The sequence below is a fragment of the Otolemur garnettii genome, unplaced genomic scaffold, assembly GCF_000181295.1.
Source record: "Otolemur garnettii isolate 467f Iridium unplaced genomic scaffold, OtoGar3 scaffold00017, whole genome shotgun sequence".
Taxonomy (NCBI): domain Eukaryota; kingdom Metazoa; phylum Chordata; class Mammalia; order Primates; family Galagidae; genus Otolemur; species Otolemur garnettii.
This window is the reverse complement of record NW_003852412.1, coordinates 10,375,606-10,400,978: the sequence shown is the minus strand read 5'-3', so window position 1 is coordinate 10,400,978 and position 25,373 is coordinate 10,375,606. Positions and strand designations below refer to the sequence as shown.

At 43.2% G+C, this 25,373-nt stretch overlaps 1 protein-coding gene across 1 annotated transcript in view; it reads right to left on the bottom strand.

Annotated features, from left to right (window-relative positions):
• Positions 1-11,910, bottom strand: part of SV2C (synaptic vesicle glycoprotein 2C) — a 241,488-nt gene extending 229,578 nt beyond the window's left edge. Inside the window, exon 1 of the mRNA XM_003785923.2 lies at positions 11,812-11,910. The gene's annotated coding sequence lies outside the window, so the exon portion shown is untranslated. The remainder of the gene's footprint in view (positions 1-11,811) is intronic.
• Positions 11,911-25,373: the final 13,463 nt, after the last annotated feature.

The following is a 25,373-nucleotide window of genomic DNA, read 5'->3' as shown; positions in this document are numbered from 1 at the left end:
TATAAATTTCCCTCTTAGGACTGCCTTTGCAGTATCCCAGAGGTTCTGTTAATTCATGTCTTCATTATCATTTTGCTCCAAAAATTTGGTGATTTCCTCCTTAATCTTGTCTATGACCCAGATATCATTCAGCATAAGGTTATATAGTTTCCATGTTTTTGTATGAGTATGCAGATTCCTGTTGTTACTGAGTTCAACTTTTATTTCATGATGATCCAAGAAGATTCAAGGAATAATTTCTACTCTTTTAAATTTGCTGAGGTTAGACTTGTGACCTAAGATGTGACCAATTTTGGAGAATGTTCCATGGGCTGATGAGAAGAACATGTGTTCAATTTTGTTAGGATGAAATGTTCTGTAGATGTCTGTTAAATCCAATTGTTAAATGGTTAAGTTTAAATCTAAAATTTCGTTGCTGAGTTTCTTATTGGAGGATCTATCCAACACTGCCAAAGGAGTGTTAAAATCTCTGATTATTATGGTGCTGGAGGAAATCAAGTTGCTCATGCCTATTAGAGTCTCTCTTATAAATTGAGGCACATTCTGGTTGGGTATAAAAATGTTAATAATTGAAATCTCATCATGCTGAGTGTTACCCTTAACAAATATGAAATGACCATCCTTATCTTTCCTTACTTTTGTTGGTTTAAAAGCTATTGTATTTGTAAATAAAATTGCAACATCTGCTTTTTGCTGATTTCCATTTACCTGTAATACAGATGACCATCCCTTCACCCTGAGTCTATATTTATCTTTTAAGGTAAAATGAGATTCTTGTATGCAGGAGATATCTGGCCTGAGTTTTTGTAACCAGTCAGCCAACCTGTGCCTCTTTAGAGGACAATTTAAACCATCCACATAAATTAAGAATATTGATAATCCTGGTAGAATTTTGAGTATCGAGTTTTTCGAAAGTCCAGTGGACATTTTTAATCCTTTTGCCACTGTGAAAGTTGGAATTTGATCAAAAATTTCTGGGTGAGTTTACTTTGGTGGGAGAGGATTGTGCTGGTCACTTTGGATGATAGGTCTGAGAATATCTTGGAGAACTGGTTTAGTTATGGCAAATTTCTTTAACATGTGCATGTCATTAAAGTATTTAATTTCTCCATCATAGATGAAGCTAAGTTTAGCTGGATACAGGATCCTGGGTTGAAAATTATTTGTTTTAGGAGATTAAAAAGTTGATGACCACCCTTTTTTAGCTTGAAAGCTTTCGGCAGAGTGATCTGCAGTCATTCTAATATTCTTCCCCTTATAGGTTATGGTTTTCTTACATCTGGCTGCTTTCAGAATTTTCTCCTTCATATTAACTTTGGCAAAGTTAATTATAATGTCTGGGAGATGCCTTATTTGGGTTGAGTTGTGCTGGGGTTCTGAAATTGTCTGCTATCTGAATTTCAGAATCTCTTGGCATGTCTGGGATGTTCTCCTTGATTATTTCATGGAGTAGAGTATCTGTGCCTTTCAAAGCCCTCTCATAGTCTTCAGGAATTCCTGTAAGGTGAGTATCAGTTTCTTTAAATTATCCCAGAGCTCTCTGAGAGAATGATCCATTTTTGCTCTCCATTTCTCTTCCTCTTTGAACATTTGGGAGTGTTCAAAAGCTTTGTCTTCAATGTCAGAAATCCTTTCTTCTGCCTACTCCTTCTGTTACTGAGGGATTCTACTGTATTTCTCAGATCTTTGAGGGCTACAAGTTCTTGCCTCAATGTGTCAAAATCTTTGGTAATTTTGTCTTTGAATTCATTGAATTCTTGAGACAACTTTTGAATTACTCCTTGAATTTCTAATTCCAACTTCACCTCCATTCTATTAATCTTATTTGCAATCCAAATTCTGAATTCAATTTCTGATGTCTCAGCCATTGGTTTATGAATGGGATTTTCTGGTGTGTCTGCCATTTGTTCCTTGGGGGTGTTGATCTACTCTGATTATTTATGTTGCCAGAGTTTTTCCACTGATTCTGCCCCATGATCATTTTACACCATTGGCTAGGTGAGCAGATTAGGTGAAGTTGGGTTAGGGGCTCCTGGAGTAGGGATTAACCAGCTCTTTGCCCAAGAGCTAGGACTGATGTCTGTACCTTTTCCCCTAGAGCTTTGCAAAGGATCCATATAGTGCTACGGCCTGAGATACTGGGGACCTGCTTTGTGTGGTGGGTCTAAGTGGCTCTGTTTTGTTTTCAGCTGGTCTCTGTCCAATCCTAGTGAATCAGTAACTTTGGGTTGAAGTCTCAGGGGGCCTGCATTTCCATCCCAGATCTGTTCCACCAGTGGCTGCCACTGGAGTAGAGGCCTGGCATTCTCTGGTTGCCAAAGAGAGGCAGGGAGTGTCTCCAAAATATTCCCAGGGGTGTGAGCCCTATTGTTCCTGCCACTGCTGCTCTGTGCCACAGGGCACTGCTTCTCCCTCTTCCTCTTGGTCCACAGTCCTCTCTTTACCCCCGTGTCACAGAATCAGCACAGACCTGCAATAGCCTACCCTTGTCCACACCACTCAGAAAATGCCCCAGAATCTGGACTCCATAGGGGACAAGCTTCCAGACTTCAGGGTGAGAGAGGAGGGGAGTGCTGTAAAATCACAGTTTTTAAATAGTATTGATACTCCAAAAACATGAACAGATCCTAATGAATGGGGTAATGGGTAATATCATGGACAATAACCTCTAAATAAATACAGGAAGTTCCTTAAAACTGGCAATATGTTAGAAGCAAATCTACAGGGGAAAAAAGAATTTGATGGAATTCCAGGGTTCTCAAATGAGTTTCCTTGATCTGCTGATAAGAATTAAGAGTATCTAGGCCAGGTTTGGTGGCTCACACCTGTAACCTTTGCACTCTGAAAGGCCGAGGTGGGTGGATTTCTTGAGCTCAGGAGTTCAAGACCAGCCTGAGCAAGAGTGAGACTCAGATGCCTAGGGTCCTAGTTACTTTGGAGGCTGAGGCAAGAGGATCACCTGAGCCCAAGAGTTTGAGGTTGCTGTGAATTATGATGCCATTGCACTTTACCTAGGGAGACAAGGAGAGACTCTGTCTAAAAAAAAAGAAAAAGAAAAAGAAAAGAAAAGAGAATGGCTTGGATATAAAAGAACAGTTTAAGAGCAATTTAAAGAGATTCTGGAGAAGGCATGGAGGTCAAATGACAGAGCTGCTCACAATGGACTTAGAATCAGGTCACAAGCAAACCTCCTTTGTGGCCCAGAAGACCCCATGTAGAGGGACTGTTTTCTCTGCCTGGAACCTTAGGGACTGGAAGTTTGGGCACAGTCATGCCATACTTATGTCCACTGGCAGTGGCTATCCTCTCCCAAGCACTTCTCAGACCATGGGCATGAAGCAGTGGGATTCAGAGCCGAAGAGGGTGAACCTGCCAGGCTTCTCCAGAGGACTGAAGTTTGGAGAACAGGAGATGGTTATGACTGCAAGGGCATTAGAGAGGTGCCAAGAACACTGGGAATATTCTCTCTGTCTTATAAAAGGGTGTTCTTTAAAGAGATGTGTTCCATTTGTAAAAATCAATTCAACTATCTCCCTATATGTGTACTTTTCTTTTGTATATTATAGTTTAATAAATAAAGGTTTAAAAGAATGTATTTAATAAAACATTTCCAGCCCCTATGTGCCCAGTGCTGGAAGTTACTAAGATCTCAATGATTTGGCCTCTTCTCTCAACTCTTATGGGCTTAGAGTCTAGCCAGTAAACACACACAAAGCAGCCAGGAGGATACAGCATGTGGAGTGCTAATACCTGTGGCTGGGAGGGCCTGAGTGATGTACCCTAATTCTGCCAATGAGAGAAATTGAATTTTTTTTTAAGACAGTGTCTCACTTTGTCACCCTTGGTAGAGTGCTGTGACATCATAGCTCACAGCAACCTCCAACTCTTGGGCTTAGGTGATTTTCTTGCCTCCGCCTCCTGAGTAGCTGGGAATACAGGTGCCTACCACAATGCCTGGCTATTTTTGTTGCAGTTGTTACTGTTGTATTAGCTGGCCAGGGTTGGGTTCCAACCTGCCACCCTCGGTATATGGGGCTGGTGCCCTATCCACTGAGCCACAGGTGCTGCCCCTGGGCTTTTTTTTTTTTTTTATGAAAACTGCCTTTATTTTAGTAGTAGTTGGAAAAATTAACTGGTATAGAAAAAAATTTAGCCAGCTAAAGGGTTTTTTAAAATTTTTAATTATTATGAATACATACTAATTGTACATATTTATTTGGTACATATGATATTTTCAGACAAGCATACTGTGTGTAATGAACATATCAGGGTAATTGGGGTATCCATCACCTCTTGCATTTATCATTTCTTTGTGTTAGGAGCCTTCTAATTCTTCTCTTTAGTTATTTCAAAATATACAACAAATTCTTATTAACTGTAGATGCCCCACTGGGTCTACTGAACACTGGGTCTTATTCCTTCTATCTAAACATATTTTTGCACCCATTAACCATCCCCTATTTAAGCTGAGGCTGGGAGGAAAACATTTTCTATGGATAAATGTGTGTAATTTGGGAGTGGGGGGAAGAAGAGATGATGGGAGGGAGGACATTCCAGGCCTATGGCGAAAGAAGATTAAAAGTTGTCAGTCCTCAACCCTATCAAATACTCAGTCATAGTAGAATGAAAAATTCCCCTAAAAGAAAAATATTCAGAGTACTAATATAGACATTTGACAGCTATTGGACCAATAAGATTGATTGAGGATGAGGGTGAGGGAGTGATTGATCCTCAGCTCTGATAACCCAAGTCAGCAACGAAAAATCTTTGCTCAAGGGCCACTGTACTAGATGTTTATAGGAATGATCATTTTTTCATTCAAAAGGAAAGTAATTTTACAGAGTCCTGAAGTAATTTATAGTCTCATAACCTACATAATATTAGTGCCTGAAGAAGTATTCAGGAGAAAAACTAGCACTGCTTTTTTGTCACTAAAACAATATTACTTAAGCATATTCAAAAAATAGCATCATGGGGGCATCTTGCAACTAATATTTACCATCCTTATTGGTGTGTTCATTGCAAAAAGAATATGTGATTAATGTTGAAAATTCAAACAATTTAGAAATAAATGCATTATTTCTTCTTACCTCCCCCCAAATAAGGGTTTGGTCTTTGTTCTTCCAGACTTTGTAAAGTACTCTAAATTCTTTTTATTTTATTTTTTTATTAAGTCATTTACACATCAATCATGAATACATTTATGCATATATGGGGTACAATGTGTTGTTGGTGCTTACATCAAACCAATCAACATAGCTTTCGCCTCATTTACTTGATTATTGTGTTAAGACATTTATGTTCTACACTTGACAGATTTGACTTGTACCCTTGCAATATGCTCCATAAGTCTGGTCCCGCCTTTTTACCCTCCCTCTATCAAACCTCTCCCCTTCCACCCCTTCCCACTCTATTTCTCTCCTTCATCCTGGGCTATAGAGTTCTGTCTTTCATAAGAAAGTGTGAGGAAATATAAGTTGGTTTCATAGAAGTACTGAGTACATTGGATACCTAAATTCTTTTCAGCAGAGGCATACTGTATTTTTTGGTCAATGAATTGCTATATTTTTATTAATAACATTTTCAAATTATTTCCATCTCAGCACATGTAGACTCACTCATTCATTTCAATAGTTTTTCATTATGTGTATGGATAATAATTGACCTCTTCAGCTTCTGACAGACACGTAGGTTGTTTCCAATTTTTCACTATGGCAAATCATGGTGCAACAGACACCCTCCATACAATTCTACGATTTATCTTAGTATCCTGACGCCTCTGAGCATGTCTCAAAGGGGTGGATTGTCCCCCAGGAAAGAGCTCCTTCTGAGCAAAAGACACTTTGAGACCTACTCTTTATGGTCCTAGAACAGTAGGCCTGCATCAGAGGGAGCAATTGATGTGAATACAGGACACTGCACCACTTGAAGTGTCCTGACGCTGGCCCCCATGCATTCACACGTTTTCTAAATTCTGTAGGGATAGTAGGATTGCTTGGCAGTGCCAGGAGATTCCACAGAAGATTCCACACCTCCAAGGCATTCTGGCCTTGGACATGCAGGTTGGGTGAGACACTATAGTGATGTCATTACAGGAAACAGCAGGGGATGAGAATTACCTGAGTGACCCCTGCCAGAGTGAAAGATCACAGTAATCTTTGAAGCAGGTGGGGAAATACACAAGTAAGGTGGGAACAGAACCAGAGAGCCGACTGTGGATGCTGTTGTGAGTCTATTATTTCCTCCTCCACACTGATGGAGCCAACAGGAAACGCAGACTGCAGATTTAATTGAATACTTCAGAAAATAATCTTTACACTTACACTATTTCAAGGCAGCTAGTAATACTTTTATTGTGCATTAACTGGCATGCTGTTGGGTGTTGAAAATAATGTTGTGAGGGCACACATGAAAATGGCAGCAAGGATTTATCAGAATGTTACTTCTCAAGTGCAAACACACATAAGCACAAAAATGAAATTGAAAATTTTTGGCATGCTTAGAACTACTAAAAAGTGATATTAAAATGAGTGTATTTTAAGAGGCTGGATGGAGCCTGAAATGATAGAAGTGGGCCATCTTCTGTACCCACTGCCAAATGGATGGCTGTTCCCTGCTGCAGAGGCATCCATGCTGTCAGACTCGGCTAGGTAATTTAAAGCAAAGAACAAAACATCGCAGATATTTCTTTTAGAAAAATCTTAAATGCCTCCCACATCAATATTTATCTCATATGAATTTGTGCATTTTAAAACCTGAATATTGGAGGAGATAGCATCTTAAAAACAAGCTGCTAGTGTTCCTGGTGTACCTACAAAAGCTGACCTTGAACTTCAGGTTCCTGTTATTCAGCAATTACAGGAACTGTGATAGAGGGAAGACTCACTGTTATCACCTAACAGGAGACCTAAGGATAGTCTTTAAAAGTGCCTGACAGGCCAGGAGTTGTGCCTCACACCTATATTCCTAGCATTGTGGGAGGCCTAGGCAGGAGCATTGCTTGAGGCCAAGAGTTCAATGAAACTAGCCTGGGCAATATAGCAAGATCCTATCTCTACAAAAAATTAGCCAAGTGTAGGGGTATGTGCCTATAATTCCAGCTACTTGGGAGGCTGAGGCAGGAGGATTACTTAAGCCCAGGAGTTTGAGGCTGTGGTGAGCTATGATGATGCCACTGCACTCCAGCTTGGGCAATAAAGTGAGACTCTGTCTCAAAAAAAAAAAATATCCTAATGCTTATCCAAGGTCTGGACACACTGGATGATCTGTAATCAGGTGAAGAAAGGGAGGGAATAGTGGAAACATAACTGGACTAGGTGTCTGATTACATGGTTTAGTTGATTATAAGCCCTGAGTCTGGGAAAAAATCACAAGTTCCCTGAGTAATGAGAGGTCCAGGATCATTATGAAAACTAAAAATAGTACTCCATGTGCATATGCTATATACAAAAATGCATAGCTTACCAGCACCAGCAACACGCCTGTATCCAACTGTCTCTGTGGAGTCCTTCCCAATCACCTATCTCACTCACTCCTGTGACTTTAATCAAAGAAGTCAGTCATCTTTAAATCTGCCTTGCCAGTTAGAATGTGCTTTCTCTGAGGGATTCCAGCAGATAGTCAATAAAAATTAAAAAGAACAATATAGCTTACAAATCCCATGCATTCTGGATCTTTGCCGTGCTATCTAGTACTAGGTCAAGGGCTCCTGCAAGTGTGGTCCTCCAGTGATGGCTTCCAACCCACTGAGCAGAGCTTGATAAACAGCATATTCTGGGCACAACCATGCAATCCCTAACTTAAAATGTCTAGAATGGTGCTCAGAAATCTCCAGCTGAACAAGGCCCAGGAAAGTTGAATACGCACAACTATCTGAGACTCTTAGGTCTATTTGGCTACTCTAAGATTCTAATTTCAGAGGATTTTGAAATAGTGGCAAATAATAAGAAAAAGCACTTGGTCTTATTTGTCATAAATATCACTGTACTCTTGAATTACAAGAGGGTCCAAGGTTGTCAGAAGGTCAAAGCTCATCATTATAATCAATCTTAATCTTTCGTGTTACCTATTGTCTATGGGAAAAGATACAGCAAGCCTGATGTGCATTAGGTGAACAATAGAAAACATTTAAAATGTCATGCTAAATTGATCTTATCTGCTTTACTTAAAGCTGAAATTATTATTCTTCAAATTGTATCCTTTGAAATGTTTTAGTCTGTGCTTCTAATGGCACAATATAAAATCTAGTAAACCATTTACTCTACAAAAACAGAGCCTATAGCTCCATGCAACATTTCAACATGAGCTAATTTTTAAAAACCTTTTAAAATTTTCTACTTATAAGCAAAGTTCGAATGTAAAATAAAACTCATCCTATATCTCCTTATTTCCTGGAAGGAAAGAACATTAAAACTAGAAAGGACCAAATCATTCAATCAACCCCTGTCTAGTTTTATCTCAGTTTAATTCTTCCCAACAGGGGAAGCCATCATGATGTGTACAGCTTAGTGGCCCTAAACACATCTCTAATCACATGTTTGTGAAAAAACTAAATGGTATCTTTATATCCCATGAAAATGTATTTACAGCCAGAACTGAAAAAGTAACCTTATTCCCATTGTTATTCTCAGCTGTCTCAAAGAAAGAAACACCAGATGCAATCCACTGCAAATTCTAAACACCAGGGTTGCTCAATTGCCCAGAGATTGAAAAAGCAAAGCAAACACAAAAACAATGTAGCAATATTGTATCAAAGTACATGCTGGGAAGCTATCCTGGATTTACCAAGAAACAATCTAAATGATGAGTTTGTGTATAAATAAAGGATGATATGCATGCTGTCAGCCAGGGTCAGAAGGAAATCTCAAAAACATGGAACCAAGAAGCACGCTGGTGAATTGTAGCTGTTGCAGCCCCATAGAATAAATAAACACAGAATTTCCACTTTACTAATCACAGAAATCTACCATAATGGAGAATAATATTAACAACAACATGGTGGTCTGATTAAGAAAGCACTTTAACAAATCATGTTTTTATTTATAGAATATGTCCTCAACAAGTTTACTGAAGAATATGAGCTAATATTCCTAATTACAGGAAATGGATTTCTAGTACTTGTGGTTACACAATATATTGCTGCACATTATGAAGGCTTTGCAGTAATCTCCTGGAGGCTGGGAACTGCATCCTGCTCTTTGAAGCATCTTTCACGCTTAAGGAATATTATAGGGTTAATAATGAATAGGATTTTAACCTAAAAGCTCTTAGGTTAGTTTGCTTCTCAGACCAGAGGGAAGCTACTTTCACTGTCTGGGGCTCATGAAAAATAAATTTGATTTCTCTGCTACATCACCAAAAACACTCAATGTGATCCAGAGCTTCCCCCTCCCCCTTCTCCAGACAGTCCGCAGCTAATGGCATTTGGCTTTATATTAGACTGCTAGGAAAAGTCTGTTGTCTGCAGTTGCTGACACTGAAGGCCAAATCTCATTAAAGGAACAATTCTGGGAAAGTCTCCAGAATTTTTAAAAGGTGAAATTGTTTCTTTTTCATTAAGGGGCTTTGTTTCATATTACCTTCCATTCATATAAAAAAAAAAAAACTGTATTCCGAGAGCTCTCTGAGACGATCTCTTTCATCTTCAAAACAACTCGGCAAGATAAACAAGAGAGCTATTTTTTCACATTTCTCTAATGTGGAAGATGAACCTATGAGGGTAAATAAGTCGCCCGAGGTGACATAATATTTGGGAAAATAGAGACTGGGATCTTTGTCTTTGAGTTCTTTAATGACTGCTTTTCTTCTTCCTGCCCTCCCCTCTTCCTTCTTTCCCAACGGGCACCCCTCATTCTTTCCACTTCACATACTGCAAATATGGGATCATTCGGAAAAGCCAGTTAAAAACCTTTGTCATTGGGTTTTCAGAAAGCGATCTTTAAAAAGAAAAATAAAACGTGGACGGGGCTTTTTATCTTCCACAGTGAATGTATGCTGTTTTTTTTTAACACGTATTTTTACGTTATAGAAAAGGAATGATGCGGCACGTTGTTCTATAAGCCATTCCTGTACCCCACTTAGAGGCCAGGCCTCCTGCCCCAAATCCTGAAGAATGGTGAAGGAATGGATTCACACTACAGAACCTCATCACCCCCAACACCCAAGCGTTCACATGAAAACTTGCCAAGAGCAGGAGGCCTTTTGGAACTTGCCACTGAAAATGAGCGAACGCCTAAAAAATGAATGGAAAATTCCCCAGGATTAAGGATAAGAATTAAACTGAAACTACTTTCTCTTCCTGTCAATCAGCTAAGAACGAGGGGATCAGGTCCAGAGCGAGAGGAGTTCATCAGGGCAGCCCTTAAAAGACGCGCCATCCCTTTTGTCCGGGGGGAGTGCGCGGTCTGCGGCGCCTTCCCAGCACTGCGGCGCACTGCGGAGCCGCCCGCGCGCAGACCCGGGCCCTGCCGGGCTTTCCTCTTTGCCCCTAGTCGCCGCGGTCGGCACGCCCTCCGCCTCCCCGCGGGGTCGCCTCTGTCAGCGCCTGGTGCGCCACGGGACATCCATCACCGGAGAGCCTTTGACGCACACACGCGCACTCCCAGACCGAGACTCCACCGCTAGCCCCCACCCTCCACCCACGCCCGCCCCCAGCGGGTCTGCATTTGCATCACTTGCACACGTAGCGGGTGACGCGAGCGCCCCCAGCTCAGGCCGTCCAGGCGGCACCTCCAGCCCCAGTGAGTCAGCCCCTCCCCCTCCGCCCCCACACGCGGCGCCTGAGGTCCCCGCAAGCCCACAGATACGCTCAGGATGGTGCATCTGTAGCCGGGTGCCCGCTGCCCTGAGCCAAGTTCATCCCCACCTTCCGCAGTCCCCCCGGGTCCAGCTCATGGAGATCCCCACGACGCGCGGGAGAAAAGTCTTCCCAACCTAGAAGCCTGGCGGAGATGGAGAGAGGAAGCCCACCGCGAGAAAGGACCAGATGGGTTGGCTGATCCCCTCCACTGCCCTCATCACCTCCTGAAATTAGCACAATAGTGTATTTACTGGGGATGATCCCTCCGGAGCTTCACATCCACGAGTCTCCGATGGCAGAGCCTGGCGCACAGTAGGCGCTTAATAGGTTTTTGCTGGATGAAGGTGCGGCATAGGGAAGTGAAGGAACTGACAAAGAGCTACAGCCCGGAGGGCGCCCTGCACACCCTTCCTCTCTTGCTCTCCTGTAGACGCTAGGCAGGGGTTTGGGTATTATAGGGAAGTTTGAAAATTCACAGTGTATCTCTTAGGCTCTTCGGCGCCTACTGCGGCTGCCTCTGCTCTCCCGCCACCCTCACGTCTGCAGAGGGATCCCCGCCAAAAAGTTAAGCCCGAGGCTGCAGTGAGGGTACTGGTGGAGCACCCAGCGGGAGGCTCTGGGCTGCTTCATTTGGCTGAGCCCCCCTGTGCCCGTCGAACCACATAAGCGATGGAGCGTAGAGCTCCCTGCAGATGCGGTTCCCGCATCCCCACTGCCGCCCACCCGCCACCCCCACGAATCCTGGATGAAGTGCTCCCGCGTCCCCAGACCCACCCCAGCGAACTGGGGCTCACTTCTTCTCTTACCCCTACTTTCCTAATCCCACTCGAACAAAGGCGCCTGGCCACCTCCGGGCACCTGCAGCCGCTTCCCTGGGGCCAGGCAGGGCAAAGTTGCTCTTCTGAAAGGCTGCAAAAAGTTCCCCAGGATGCAGCGCTTGGCCTCCAGGTCCGGAGGGGAAATCCAGCAGCAGCGGGAAGTCTCGCCAGGGCCGACCCGGGCCCCACACTCACCTCTCTAGTCGTCTGGGACCCCCTGTCCCGAGTGGTGTCAGCACTGCAGCCGCCGCTGTGCGGGCGCCGCTCCGCTCGCTTCCCCGGGCCGCCTCCGTCTGCCACTCTCTCCTGCAGCGCGCGGAGTGGTGACTCCTCCGAGCGTGTCAGCGGTGAGAGGAGGGGCGGGAAAGTGGCTCCCGGCTTGCACGCTGCAGTCCTCCTCCCCTCCTCCGTTCGCCTCCTCCCCCCGGTGCTGCAGTGCCGGGCGGCGGCGTGGCGAGAGTACTAGCGGTGCGCGGGGAGGGCGCGCCGCGCTCGGGGGAGGCGGGAGCAGCGCCACTCTCTGTGCTCCGGGAAGTCTGGGTGATGAAGCGCTGCTCCTGTGCCGGGCTGGGGCGGGAGGAAGAGGGAGCCAGGGCCACCTCCAAGCGGCAGGTACTTTTAGAGAAGTCAGGGCTCCGAGTTTGCGGCAGGGAGAAGGAGAGGGTGTCAGTCCTTAACTAGTCAGTCACCTCACCTAGGGTGACTGTGCGTGGAGCACTTGGCGGCTCCCCGGGTCAGGTCCAGCTAGGTGCCAGGGAATTCTGGCTGCTGGATCCTGCTAATGCTGGGTGGAAGGGAGTTGCATCCTGCGTCTAGGGCTGGGACTGACTTGTTAACTTTGACCTGGCTTCCAGGCAGCCACCAGGCAGGGGCTAGGCGGACCGTTTTCCGCAGCCCCCACCCCCACGCTGGCATTCTAGTCAAGAGGAATCTTGGGCACAAGCGGGAACAAATAGAAGAAAATTTTGCTCTGTGTCTGGGCTCTCCCTAATGCTGGGTAGGGCGGGACTCACAGGAAGACAGTGGAAGAGGCCCCTGGGGGCGTGGGAGGGGGCAGGCTGCCACATCTAAAAACAAAAACAAAAAACCCGAGAGAATTTTGCTTGTGTTCTTAGGAACAAACCTTCCTCCCCTTGGCGAGCTAGAGACCCCAACCGGAGCTTACTGTTCCAAAGCGCTGGACCAAGCGGCTGGAGAGAAAGTCGCCCCCGCGAGGCCACACCCAAGCCTGGCGCACCCACCAGCGGCGGCGTAGGAGGGCGTCGCCACCCTGGAGGTTCCCGCCATCTAGACGCGAAGGAAAGTGGGGCATCCCCACGTCTCTGACCCCGCGAGCTTCGAGCTCCCACGGAACTCTTGTGGGGTGGGGAGCAGCCATGCACCTTCCCCAAAGTCGTTGCTCCTGGGGTTGTGACCCCAAGGGAGACAAAGCGCGATGCCGCTACGGGCTGCAGTAGATAGAACTTCAGCGCACACATCACAGCGTCTCTCCGAGAATGTGTTTCAACCGTGTAAAGACGCCTGAATGGTTGACTAAAGAGTGAATGGATATAAACCTGACGCGTACGTGTGCCCGGGAGGGAGCCTCCTGCCCAGAGAGGCAGGTGGGGACGAGGTGGCTCGCGGGGGCGGTGTTGTAACTTGAGCTTTCCGGTCGCTTTGTGCCACTGTGGACTAAGCCTTGGAGAGAAGAAGATGGAGACAACCCTCGGTCTCTCATTATCCCCCCTCTTAGCATCGGACGTTCCGGACCTCTTAAGTTATGATTCCCCTGTCCTGTTGAGCCCACACTTCCCAGGCTGTTCTGTCTTATTTGGGTTAAGGGCTTTGCAGTTTGCAACCATATGTGAGATAGTCAGGCAACGAACCTGCTCATTTGCATTTTGTGGATTCTTCTTAGCAAAATAATTACTTAAATCAAATAATTATTTAAGCTGAAATTATTGTGCTGTTACCATGAGAAGGAAGGTGTACCTCAGTGGAAGTGCCTATGAATCCAGCATTAGAAATAAAAAGTCATACATCTTATCTGGGTTTCCCGCGTATTATATTATATAAAAAATTTTTTTTGAGCCCTTAACTCCAAAACGTGCAGGTAGTTCAGTGTTCCCAGATGGGTACCTTTTCGAGAACCTCCCCCCAATTGTCACAAAATAATAGATTGTTTCTTCAAGTGACAGATGTTCCGAAAACCATGAAAGGAACCTTAAAAATGCTCAACCTGCTTCCTGCCATGAGAGCTGTTCCTTAAACCGCCCGCCTGTGATGACTCTGGGAGATATTTAAAGAAGTGGGTTTTCATGTTCTGATACATTTGAAGATAACAGCTCTTCAGGGAAAACCTCTGATTATGCATTTGCAGGAAATGTCCTAGGTAAGACCAGATTGGGTTGGAAAAAGGTATTTTAACATTTTGTCTTTGCAGCACAAAAAAACGATTCTCATGATGATGGTGTGTGCTGGTTCCTGGGCCTGCCCTCCACAGCAATTCTGGTTCTAGGGTCCTGCCTCTTCCATCTGGCTCTCAAGTTAGTCTCACACCTTTGTTAAAAGGAAATGTTTCCTGTCTTCTAAAAACTCTTGTCTTGTAGAATCTGATGGATAGTAAGGGGGTACAGCTGCCCTGTCCCCACAAAATTCAGGTGTTCTAAAATGACTACCCTTCTACAAACCAGGACTGTTATTCCTCAGTGCAGAGTATCTTCTTGTGATGCTGGAAAATGAGTCCTCAAAGACACATCATGAGCATCAGAGGTCTGTGTGGGGTTTTGGTAAAACTAAATTACACTAATACATTAAATTGCCTAATATGCCCAAGAAGCACAATGCCTCATACATAGTAGGCACAGAAGAAATGTTACTCCCATTTTAGTAGTCAAAGCAAGGTTTTTCAAAGGCTGGGATCTGAGTCCCATAAGATGCTCTGCAAGCTTAGAGGAACACTTGGTTCCTGCTAAAGAGAGCCCCATACTCTTGGACCAAGTGCACACTTCACTTCTCATCTCCACCATTAGGAGTCAAGAGCAAGACACAGACACTTAACCCTTCTTACTTCCAACACTATGTGTCTTTAATCTACCAATATTCTTCTCATTAAGCCCTTAATGACTATTTATATATGACTGAAAGAAGCCTCAGAATCTCAGGGGCGTTTCTCATCTCCTACATTCTAATGCTCATAAGGCTCAGCACATGCGTATTCTGTCCCTAGCCAACTCCTGAAACCCTTTGCCTAGGCCTTCTAGAATTCACAGTCCACACTGGTAAACCACCATGTGTCCTCAACCTCCTCTCTTCACCTCCTTGTCTAATGGACGCCTGGCTTGCCCTCCAAAGAGGCTGCTCCCCCACAACCCGCTGAAATGATGGCTATTTTTATTTTCTCTCTAGCTTTTGCATCACTGTGTCTGGAGGTAGGAAGGTGGTATCCTCTCCATTCTCCCTACTGTGTCTAGAACATTCTTCATTCCTTCTCCCTAAAACCTACAGCTTTGAATCTCACCTCATCCATTTATTTCACCCATTATTCTTAAATATTCCTGCTGACACCCAGCTAGCTCAGTCAGCAGAGCATGAGACTCTTAAAGCCCTCCATGTCACTGCACCTTTTCTGACAGTTTTGGTTTCTGACTTAAAGTCACTCCCTAAATACTTCCTGCCTTCATCCTTGGCAATTTAATGTAACAAAGATATTTATTCCCACTAGTACCAATGTTAGGACTGGGGAAACAAGGGTTCTGTCCCTCTGCCCTATGCCTGAGGGGATTTTGTGCTTTAGAGTGACGTCCTTAAAAAAATTTACGTCCCTCCTCTGCTGGGTAGTTTCTGTCAGGGGGTGCTTAAGCCCAGCCCCAGGCCCATAAGGGGCCCCTCCCTGCTTCTCTCCTTCAGTGCGCTCTTCAGCCTTTTCAGTCCCCAAAACTCATTGCAGAATTGACTAAATGTCCCAGGAAGTCGCAGAGCTCTCACCTGTGCTGTGCCTGGGCAGTTTGGCAAGTGGACTGCTCCTGTGGTTAGTGCCCTATTTCCTTTCTCAAGTGTGGGAGATGAGTGTTCACATTGTTTGGGACATTCACATTGTTCACATAGGTACCCATCTCCCCTACCCTCCCACTTCCCCCTTATTATATTATATTTCTTGAAAATTAGTTTTTTTGAATCAAGAGCCAAAAAAGGCCACCACACATTGCATTTCTTTGATAATGGCTGTTAAGTCTCTTTTTATCTATTGGTTCATGCTCCTTTTTTTCCCTTACAATTTGCTTTTGTTGAAGAAACCATTTGTCCTGTAGAGCTTTCCACAGCCTGGACTTTGCTGATTGTGCTCCTGTTATGTTGTTGAACATATTCAACTGCTGCCTGTATTTCCTGTAATCCAGAAAATAGATCTAAAGGTTTAGCAAAGTCAAGTTTTGTTTTTTCAATAAAACCACTACCTATGTGTCCGTATGCCCTTCAGTTAGGAGGTATATTCTATGTAATTCTCCCTTTCTGTGATGTTAGCAGTTATTGTTGACATTGCTATCAATCCTCTTTGTCATTTGGGCTTTGCTAAATAGTAATATTCTAACACTCACCCTCACATTTTAAAAGATATTTGATAGCAATGATGGGATAGGTTTTCATAGTCCTTTGGGAGGGAGGGGCCTACAAGACAAAGCCTAGAACCTGCACAGCTTGTTAAATCTAACAGTGAAACCATACCCACCTTCCACCATAAGCAACCCAAAGGTCCAGAGGGTCCAACCTGTGTCCCACAGGCTATATGTAGATTATTTGAGGACCGTTTTGTTTATCTGTGGTGTCGGATATTGTGAAAAGTATGTATGGAGCTTTTCTTGTGCTCATCAGTTTTCTTTAATATTTATGTGTTTAATGTGTGGCCCAAGACGATTCTTCTTCTTCCAATGTGTGACAGAAAAGAAAAAAGGTTGAACACTCCTGACACTGTTAGTGAAGGGAAGCCAAAAGTTAATCCTCCACCTTACTGCTGCCAATACAAGGGACTGCTGAAAATGTTGCTGTAATGTTGAGTAGAACAAGACAATGTAGTTATAAAATAGAATGAGAAAACACTTAAAATTCAGAAATCTTAACTGAATGTAAGTTGTAAACATTGGTAGCCCCAAATTCTCATCAAACTATGAATTCACTTTAATATTAGGTTGCACTTTCCCAGTGCCCGGGTAGAAAGAAATGCAAATCCATTGTGGAGGAGCTCTCCTTCACCCTAGACTTCAAAAAAAAAAAAAAATTCCCACAAATAAGTTTTCAGTGAAAGTCACAAAATAACAAAGCACATAAAATAACTGAAAACACAAGGAAGCATGGTACCATGAAGGAGTACTTGCAGATATAACAGAAGAAGCTTCAGATGTTGGAATTATTAATCATTTTTCTTAAAGGGAAAAGACAAGCTTAAAAATATTTTCAGGTAATAGAAAACTATAAGGAATAACCAATCATATTTGAACAGACACCAAAACAGTCCATCTTCTATGTAATTCTGCTGGTTCTCTTACCAGCATCCCATCCAACTTACACACACATACCTTACTCTTTCTTTACAGAACCCTAGTTTTATTTAAAAACCCACCATTTTTAAATGCACACATGTATTCAACCATACATTTTTATACTGAATACAAAGAGCATTTTTATTTACATTTTACAGAAGGACTTGAAACAATATAGACTTTCCATTAATATTCATACATGAACCATAGCACAGCTAAATATAACTCCAGAATAGATGCATTATAATTTGTTTTAAGTCTCAATGGCAATAATAAGGGGAGAAAAAAAAGAGTATATAAGTTATTTTTCATGATTAATTAAAAAAATACATGCAAGAAATAGTAAATAGGGTCAGTGCCCATAGCACAGTAGTTACAGTGCCATCCACATGCACCAAAGCTGGTGGATTTGAGCCCAGCCTGGGCCAGCTAAACAACAATGGCAACTGCAACAAGAAAATAGCCAGGCATTGTGGTGGGCACCTGTAGTCCCAGCTACTTGGGAGGCTGAAACAAGAGAATCACTTAAGCCCAAGAGTTGGAGGTTGCTGTGAGCTATGATGCCACCACATTTTACTAAGGGCAACAAAATGAGACTCTGCCCCAGAAAAAAAAAGAAAAGAAAGAAAAGAAAAGAAAAAGACAAAGAAATAGTAAATAAAATTTAATATGGTCTCATTAGCCCTTGAAGGATATGGTGCCTGATTTGATGTCCAAATAATTTCCTACTTAGAACTTCTACCACTTCAGGGTCATTAATCATTAGTCCCTTCTGTATGAGACATGGTACTGCCAAACTTCTTTACTCCATAGTAAGCAAGATCTTTTAAGATCTGTAAAATAACTAAAATATTGAAGTGTGCCCTTCATTCTACCTTCTAAGTAATCTTTTTTAATCCTTTGACCTTTTCTCCCCCTGCCTCACCTACACTAGTCAGTTCTATCAAGATTTCATCCATCCGAGTGTCGATCTGCAGTTCATTAGACCACAGGAGAACCCAGCCATTATTGGTGGTGAAGACCCACAGCAGCAGTGGACATGTCCTCTCTTAGTGGATAGGCTTCTCCGGTACCTTAATTTCTTTAGGGATAATGCACAACCTCTGTCACCTCTTTGTCCCTCAACCCTGAGAGATTCTCACCTGGACCTCCAAACTCCACAGCAAACTGGGATCCACTGTTTTACACACGGCGATGTGCTTCAGGGGGTGCCCTCATCACATTTTTAGGTTACATTTTTTCAATTCTAAGGTAAAGTTAAAGCTGTAAATGAGCCCTTCACCGGGGAGATGTGCTGCACACTCTCACGTTGTGCACATTAGGCGAGAGCTGCATCACATTTTTTGATTGGTCCAAATAGATCATGTGATTCCACTCTTCTTCCTAGTGATTGGTTTGGATGTGGACTTGTCACAGAATTCTGGCCAATGACATGTAAGAAGAAGATTTCTTGAGAGCTTTTGGGAAAGGTTTCTCACTCTTGAAAATATAAATGAAGAAAAGAAGTCTCATTTCTGTTTTTAGACATTATTTGCCTGAATTTGACATGTAAGACCTCCATGTCTTGTAATCATGGAGGAGAGGGAGACTGATGACATAACACATGAAAGATGTGAGCACCAAGTGAATTTTAGAGAAATGGAGCCAGAGCCTTGGTGCACACACACCTGGAACAGCCCTACCTCTGTTGTGTTGTAATAAATCCCACCCCCTCTTTTTTTTAAAAGAAAAATCTGCCTTAATTTATAGTCTTTTGCTCATAGCTGAAAGCATTTTTACACTTACACTCTCCAAAGCTCTAAAAAAGTACCTGGCACATAGTAGATTTCTCACAAATGTCTACCGATTTGAGTTGCGCTGTGTGTTGAATTCATTTCTGTTGGGAAAACAAGAAAAATGTCTCCATCTGTTGTATCCCAAATTTCCAGCACAGTTGCACCATAGAAGGTGTTTGACAAATATTTGCCTAAAGCCAGAACGGCTTCAGGATCGCAGCAATCAAAAAAGAAACTTTTTAGGAGTCCTGGTAGAAGGCTGAACATGAAAACTTACATTCTGGAAGAATCTTCTCAACCACCAGGGAAGAGGCTGCTGGGGTGGGGCAGGGAAAGAGAACCTGAAGAGGTCTCTAGCCTCCTCTGGTGGCTCCAGGAGGAAGACAGGATGTCACTTAGGAGGAGTCTGTGCTGAGGCAGAGGAGGGAAAGGGGATTTAATAAAAAAAGAAAAAGAAAAAAGAAAAAAGGGGAGTGGAAATGCACACAAGAGACATTCCTTGGTAAAAGAGGCAGAACTTTTTTTTTTTTTTAGAGAGAGTTTCACTTTATTGCCCTTGGTAGAGTGCTGTGGAGTCACAGCTCATAGCAACCTCCAACTCCTGGGCTTAGGCGATTCTCCTGCCTCAGCCTCCCAAGTAGCTGGGACTGCAGGTGCCCACCACAACACCCGGCTATTTTTTGTTGCAGTTTGGCCGGGGCCGGGTTAGAACCCACCACCCTCGGTATGTGGAACCAGCACCGTAACTTTTTATATTGGGCAGATTTTCTTGTTAAGAAGAAGAGAGATGAATTAATGGAAATGTAAGGCATTCAGTGCTGTATCATGGGTTTGCTCCATGGGCCCATAATTGTCTTTCTCTTTGTTGTTCTTCCCCCAGTATCTGCACATCTAGAGTAAGAAAGTTTTGTCACTCAGAAAATGTCTAACCCCAGTGCGTTTGCGAATGTGGGAACTGATAAGATACAAGAAAGGGCAGGGGTGTTCCTGAGGTCTCAGCTCCAAGAAAAGAAGGCTGTCTGATTCCTGAATAATAGCAGAGATGACTGGAACCACCCCATACAGCATTGTGGGGCACCAGCGATGGAATTGGAGACACCAGAAGCACAGCTAGGCATGGGCCACTGACCTACTCCAAATCTGTCGGTGACTACACAGCGCACACTCCGTAGCCTGTCCACGTGTCTCAAGTCCATGCCCAGCAGAGAGCCTTTGCTGCACAGAGGAAGCTCTGATGACTATAGGCCAGAGTGGTTCCACCCATCTGACCTCGGCCAACCCAGTGCTGGCACAATGGGCCCATGAACCCTCAACCAAACAGCAATGGGAGTGAATAGATAAATATTTCAGTGTTTTTACCTCCTGGAGGGACAATTCTGAGGAATATTCTACACAGTCACTCAGAGGTCTCCAGTGGGAGAAAGCCCTGTTGCCCATAGTGGTAATTGGCCCATTAATCAGTCCTTTACCAACTTGCCACCTTTTGCTATCTAACTTTCATGCCTCCTAACTGCACTTCACAGGATCATTTCTCCAGTAAACTACATGTACTAAAATCCTAAACCCAAACTAAGACAACCCACCATGCAAAACTGTCTGTCATCTGGCACCCATTTTCCTTTCCAGCCCTTTGCCCCTGTGTTCCCAACCTGTACCTAATACCTCACATGTTCTGAGCTAGTTGCCATACCCCAAAGACCCACCAAGTTTCTCTATCTCTGTATAAAGTTACTCATGCTATACTCACTGCTTGGAATGCCAAATGCCACCTTCTCTCCTGCACCTTGGCCAACCCTCCTAGGCCAAATTGTCTTTCCCAGTTCTATACTCTGATAGCTTTTGGCTTCAACTATGTATATGGCCCTCATACCAACTTGGTTGTAAATAATTCTGTCTCCCTTCCTGTAGTCCAACAGCTTTTTGAAATAAAAAACATCACATCTTGTACAGAATGAAAACTCATGAACTTCCCAACACAGATGCCTTCCATATGTTGGGTGTTTGTTCAAACATTTACTTCATTGTCTACATTCCTCCTTAAACTTTCCCTTCCAAAATAGGGATTATCAAGAGTCTTTCTACGTGAAGGACTCACAGCTTTAAATTCTGCAATGCCTTCCTTCTTTGGAGGGGAAATAGCACAGCAATATCCTGAGAAGCTTTCTGCATTTCTAAGTTTTCCTTTAGATTTAGATTAAAAAAAAAAAAAAAAAGATGTCCCCTTTGTGACAAGAGTAATCCCTCTGAATTTTTTATTCCTCTTTTCCTTTCAGTGACTTCTACTACTGCTGTAACCTCTCCAGCAAGTATTATGGGTCCTCTGTATGCCAGTAATTTACAGCACGATTCTGCATAGTCCACTTCGACTCTGCCACATTACTGCTGGATTTTGACATTCTACTACAGATCCGTGAATGCCCCGAGTTCTATTAAATTATTTTCCTGTTCAAAAAAGAATTATCGTTTTCGTGTTCAGAATTTGACCCGTGTAATCTTCCTGCTGCATATTAGCGTTCTAACACTCAGCTCTCTGTTTTAATAATAGATATGCTGATTTCCCTACATAATCTAGCTACTAAAAAATGCATGTGGTAAGCACTCAGGCAGTTAGGTTAACTTCTATTTTTAGCACAATCCATAGATATCGGTGCTGGCCAACTTCGGGGTCACAAATGGCTTTTTATTTTGAGAGGCAGAAACACTGGGAATGTTAATAATAGAAACATTTTTTTATTGATAGATTGACTAATTTGTGTTTTCTCTTTTTCTACACTTAGACTAAAGCTGTTTCCTGCTAATGAAAATGTTTCTCAAAACTACCCATCCCCTCACTCCACCCTCAGCCCCAAGAGTAGGGTTCTGTATACCCCATTAACCATTTCCAGCACGACGATGCCTCGCATCTGGACATTAAGTTTCCCATGATACTGTTTGAGCTCATTTCTGTATGCATGAGCAGCTCAGAGCTCTAAGTTCTTTTACAACAGCTCCTGAAAGGTCAGATGAAGCTTAGTGCCTCTTCCCCCATGTACGTGCCGGGGATTCTCTGCAAATCCCAAAAAGGCAGCTTCCCATGTTATGACTGAATAAAACCAAACCAAGCTTATCCTAAGCTATTGCCAATGTGGAGGGAGGCAGCAGAAAGCCTCATTTCAGCATTAGGTCTAGGATCTCATTCGCTAAAAGGCCTGTGTTTGGGGGCTATGCGACACTGGTCTGCTCTCTAGAAAGTTCTGGGGAAAAGCTTCCACCCTTTTTCTTATGTCTTTGCCATTCATCCCATGGGAGGTAGAGTTACATTACTGAAGGACGCCCTAAAATATAGTGGGCTCCATCATGTCCCTCTGGGTCACTGCTTCAAATGTCACCTCAATGCTGTGTAACTCCTATTTCCAAAGATGGTAGTTCATCTCTGAGGCCTTCTGAGGATATAAGCATAAGGACCACTGGGAAGAACAGAAGTTGGTCCAGGATTTTCTCAGTGATCTCAGAAACACATTTCTTTCTTTTTTTTTTTTTTTTTTTGAGACAGAGCCTCAAGCTGTCCCCCTGGGCAGAGTGCCATGGCATTACAGCTCACAGCAACCTCCAACTCCTGGGCTCAAGCGAGTCTCCCGCCTCCGCCTCCCAAGTAGCTGGGACCACAGGCGCCCACCACAACGCTGAGCCTTTTCTTTTTTGGTTGCAGCCATCACTGTTGTTTGGTGGGTCCGGGCTGGGGATTCGAACCTGCCACCTCAGGTGTACGTGGCTGGCGCCTTAGCCGGTTGAGCTATAGGCGCCGAGCCCAGAAACACATTTCATTAGGTTGTCCCAGAGGCAGTGCAGAGGTGGCACAGTGGGTAGAGGACGTTCCAGTTCACCAGGGTGGTCAGTGAAGAGATCTTCTTGACAAATCATCCAGGTAGATTAAGGCCAGGAGACCACGGAGCACAGTACCAGAAGATGACTGAAATTTTTTTTAGAAAGAGTCTGACTTTGTCATCTTTAGTGGAATGCTATGGAGTCACAACTCACAATAACCTCAAACTCTGGGGCTCAAGTGATCCTCCTGCCTCAGCTTCCCAAGCAGCTAGGACTACCAGCACCTACCACAATGTCCAGCTATGTTTCAGAGATGGAGTCTCACTATAGCTCAGTCTGGTCTCAAACTCCTGAGCTCAGGCAATCCACCCACCTCAGCCACCCAGAGTGCTAGGATTGCAGGCATGAGTCACCATGCCAGCCTAGATGGCTAGAACTTGACATGCAGGCCAGATGTCATCTTGGTAAAATAAAATTTGACTAGCCTGGAATTCTGGGAGAGTCTAATAGACCCAGCCTGGGGAACATGAGAAGTGGAGGTGAGGACCAAGGGCACCCTGAGAAGACGACAGGCTCATCAGGACCACAGGGAATGTGAAAACAGAGAGGAGGGTTCTGTGCAGGACAAGAGATCTCCACTGCGGGGCAGAGGAGTGACAATCAGGAATGTCAGAGGAGTGACAATCAGGGATGTCAGAGGCTTGACAGGAAGTCAGGGAGTGCAATGTACAGAGACGCCCAGAGGCCACAGCCACTCCCCAGCACTCCCACAGTCCCAGCTCCACAGGAGGATAGAGCCAGGAGGGGAGCTGCTCAGACAGATGGAGCGGCCATCAAGTCAGCCAGATGGCCTGACAGAGGAGGCAGCCCTTGTCCTCCTTGGTTGATTCTCAAAGCATATGGTGTTGATGTAGAAAATCTGCACCCCAGATTCTTGGCAGAGAGCAATCAAAACTTCAAAATTTCTATTGCTCATTTCTTATCAAAAGCTCAGTTATAGCAAAAAAAATTTATGAAGGACTTGCAGACCACACAATGTATTCATCTGATGCTTTGAATATTATGCCTGATTATGTCAATCTGGGATAGCTAAATACCTGAGATCCTGTGGTGTTTTTCCTTGCTTTCTTTCTTCTTTATTTTTCCCCCAGTTTATATATATATATATATATATATATATATATATAGTACTATATATAGTTCCCCAATTTTATATATATATATGTGTATAGTACTTTGTTAATTTTACTAATTGTATTTATGTATTTGTGTTATGCCAGCAGTCTGCATGTAAGATCTAATAAGAGCTTGCTCATTAGTGTGGGATGGTAGCAAGAACTTTGCTCACTAAGCCAAGGAACTTTTCTTTGAATTCTTAGTATCAGTAAAAGTCATGATATTTTGTCTTAGTTATACTTTGCTCTCTTACATGGGTTTTGGTAAAACCTTTCCAGTTCTTTTTGGAATGTTTCAATGTATATGTAAATAAGAATATAGAAAAAGTTATTTTTTTCAACCATTTTAGAAGAAAATTTCTAGTATGTTAATTATATTTTGAAGGGTAAAAAGACATTCATAGCTGTCTAATCAATTATAGAACTAGAAAACCATTATATAAAAAACTTATAGTGGTAATACCAAAAAAAAAAAAAACACCCCAACTCCCCCCAATTGTGAATATAGATGCAAAAATCTTGAATAAAATCCCAGCAAAATGAATTTGGCACTATTTAAAAAAGAAAAGCATAAACCATGACCTTGTAGGCTTTTGTCAGGATGAAAGAATACTTTAGCATTAGAAAATGCATTAATAATAATAGTGTGGTCATATAAGAAAATTCTATAGTTATGATTCTATATATCTTGAAATATTAATCTTAAAATTTCACATCTACTCCTGACTATTTGGAAGTCCAAGTATGCAGCGGTTTTCAACTTGTAGATCGCGACTCACAGGAACTGTATTAAAGGGCCGCAGCATTAGGAAGGTTGAGAACCACTGGCATAGAGATGATTATCTTCTTGAGAGTATATTATGTGAAACTGACAGCCACATTATTCTTATTGGGTAAACATTGAGGGCATTCCCATTAAAATCAGGAATGAAATAAAGAGGCCCATTATTATCAATATCATTTAGCTTGGTTTTACAAGCACTGGTCAAAAGAATAAAAATACAGACCAAAGATTTGAGACATAAGAATAGAAGGAAAAGTAGAAGTAACTGACCGGGTGTGGTGGGTCACATGTGTAATCCTAGCACCCTGGGAGGGCTGAGGTGAGTGAATCACTTGAGCTCAGGAATTCAGAGATCAGCCTGAGCAAGAGTGAGACTGTGGCAGCATCTGTAGTCCCAGCTACTTGAGAGGCTGAGGCAAGAGGATCATTTGAACCCAAGAGTTTGAGGTTGCTGTGAGCTATGAGGCCATGGCACACCACCAAGGGTGACAAAGTGAGATTCTGTCTCAAAAAAAAAAAAAAAGAAAGAAAGAAAAAGAAAAAAAGAAGGAAAAGTAGAAGAAACTGTCATTTATCTAGTTGTTGGGACTACATACAGAATATGTATACATATCAAGAGAAAGGTGATTAAGTACAATGGCTGAATATAGTTAAACATCCAAAAATCCACAACTATTCTACGTATTAGCAATAACCCATTGTA